Here is a 2,418-nt window from a genome sequence, read left to right as displayed (position 1 = left end):
AATCCACATGGGGACATTTTCCCCTTCTTAAATGATTACGTAACAGATGTATTCAGAAGCCCTGGTATTTGGCACTTTGCCTCCCAGCTTAACCCGGGTTAAATGATTGCTGACAGGTCATCGTGAAGGTCAAGGGCACAGCTGGAACAAGACTTCTGAACTCTCGGCCTTCTGACCCCGCAGCAAAGACTCAGATTCCTGCCGGCACCACCGGCCCCAGGAAACCAGCGGCCAAGTCTCCGTGCCTTACACAGGATGGTCCTAGGGGAGGTGTCTTGCATTTGGATTGAGATCACGGGCCTGGACGCCTACAGGGCCAGCAGTAACTCAAACCGGGCCAGGAGGGCCAGGCGTGGCGGGGGTCAGGTCAGGAGTGGTGGAGATTCAAATAAATTGAGAGCCAGTGTCCAGTCTTAAAGGGACATTTATTACTCAGCTCGCTGATTTTTGCCATATGGGAAAGAAGAGGCCACTGTGGCCAGATTTTCTGACTTGTCAAGGAAAGCTAGAAAACTGGATTTTTTTTTTTTTTTTTAATGAGGTACTGTGATTTGCAACCTTGGCAAGTAACTTTAAGAAAAACACTGTCAGTCTATGGCCACGCCACCCTGAACGCGCCCGATCTCGTCCGATCTCGGAAGCTAAGTAGAGTCGGGCCTGGTTAGTACGTAGATGGGAGACCACCTAGGAAGACCGGGTGCTGTAGGAGTGTAAATATTAAAAAAAAACACTGTCAGGTCAATGAAATACATCTACGGGTCAGATCTGGCTCATGAACCCCTGTTCGAGCATCTCCGATTCAGATGGACTCAGCACTTCGCACTCACGGTAAGAGGCTTTCTATGGCAGACCCGAATGAAAATCACTGACTTAACTCAGGAGAGCTTAGACAAGGACCAAATGCCTTCTGCTAGAGCTCCCTCCTCCAGGACAACCCTTTTTGTTACCCCGATTAAGTCGACATCGAACCCGAAGCCCTGAATATCACGAACGCCTCGGCCAAGGTGCCACACACCTGACGGAGAAGAGTTCCTTCTGGCACTGACGGGTCATGTGATAATCTCGGGTCGCTGCCTCTGCCCTCGGCCTGCATTTTGCTTGGCAGAATCCATCAGAATTGACCTGGTGACGTTAAGCACGACTCGAGAAACAGTTTATCCCGGGGAGAAGCCATCGACGAGAAGACAGTCTCACTGCAATCAGCCCCAACTCCACACACGAGCTTGCAGCGCTTCATCTGACAGAGCCAGCTGCATTCGCGAAAGCCCCAACCATTAAGCACAGCTACCATCTCTCCGTCTCTGCGCATGCGCACACACACTCACACACACATACACACACACACGCACACACACATATCCATTCACCAATTCCAACAGTGAGTGGGTGGGAACAATCCAGAACAAACGCGGATGGGAATAAATTTGCACTATTTTCTCCTGGCCTCGCCACCCATTGCCTAGCTCCTAGGTAGGCCAGGCTCAGGGTAGGCGTTCTATACATATCTGTCGAACATCCTGTAGTTCCCAAGGAAAATTTTGCAAAGTCTCTTCTGCACTATTAGAAAAGAGGCAAACAGCTGCTTTGGAATGGCACGAGTGCTTCCCGAGGATGTGTAATCTTGCCACGCCCTGTAGGCAGGTTGGGACAGGTGTCCCCAGACAAGGAAACAGAGGCACAAAGAGGTGCTGAAGCCACCTGGGCAAAGGGCAGTTGCAGAGGTGAGAGGAAAAGCCTGTTCCAGATCGTGAGCCTCTAAAACCTCAGTGTGCCTACTTCTAGAGTGGCTACGTATCACTGGTGACCGTGATAATTATTCAGTAAAATAATGACCCAAGTGCTCAATAAACATTACTACGTACCAGACACTTTCTGTCATGAGCTCATGTAATTCTTGCAACAACCCTGTAAAGCTTGATCGAAGAGTCTTAGGAAGGTACATAACTTGCCCAAATTAATCTCTGAGGTTCTCCAGTAAGGGACTTGGGGAAATATGGTGTGGGGACATTTCGGGTTGTCACAATTCACGGGGTACTACTGACATTTAATAGGCAGCGGGGAGGGATGCTGAATATCTGCATCCTGCATGACTTACCCCACCTAAATGCCAGCAGCACCCCAGTGGAGAAACACTGGATTTTTAGCAAAGGCAGAGCCAGGATCTGAACTGGCCGATTTGCCTCAAGATTCCCTGTTCTTACTATTTCATTCTACGATCTCAAAGATGTTATTCGTACCACGTGGACCATTTCCTGGTGGCACGGCTGACTGCCATTTGGGCAACTTCTTACAGTCATTTCAGCATGTAGAGAACAAATTTTGATCTAGGACAAAAATAGAAGTCTCTCCAATAGAGACAAACTATCTAAGAAGCTGTCCCCATCGGGGACATAGCTCTGATTGTAGCGTTATGAGTAA

General features: G+C 49.0%; 1 pseudogene; it reads left to right on the top strand.

The window, feature by feature from the left end:
• The first annotated feature begins 590 nt into the window (after window positions 1-590).
• On the top strand, window positions 591-709 carry LOC120600398 (uncharacterized; annotated as a pseudogene).
• The last annotated feature ends 1,709 nt before the right edge of the window (window positions 710-2,418 follow it).

The sequence above is a fragment of the Pteropus medius genome, unplaced genomic scaffold (assembly GCF_902729225.1).
Source record: "Pteropus medius unplaced genomic scaffold, Ma_sr-lr_union100, whole genome shotgun sequence".
Lineage (NCBI taxonomy): Eukaryota > Metazoa > Chordata > Mammalia > Chiroptera > Pteropodidae > Pteropus > Pteropus medius.
Note: the sequence above shows the minus strand (reverse complement) of the source record. Positions and strands in the feature narration are given on the sequence as shown.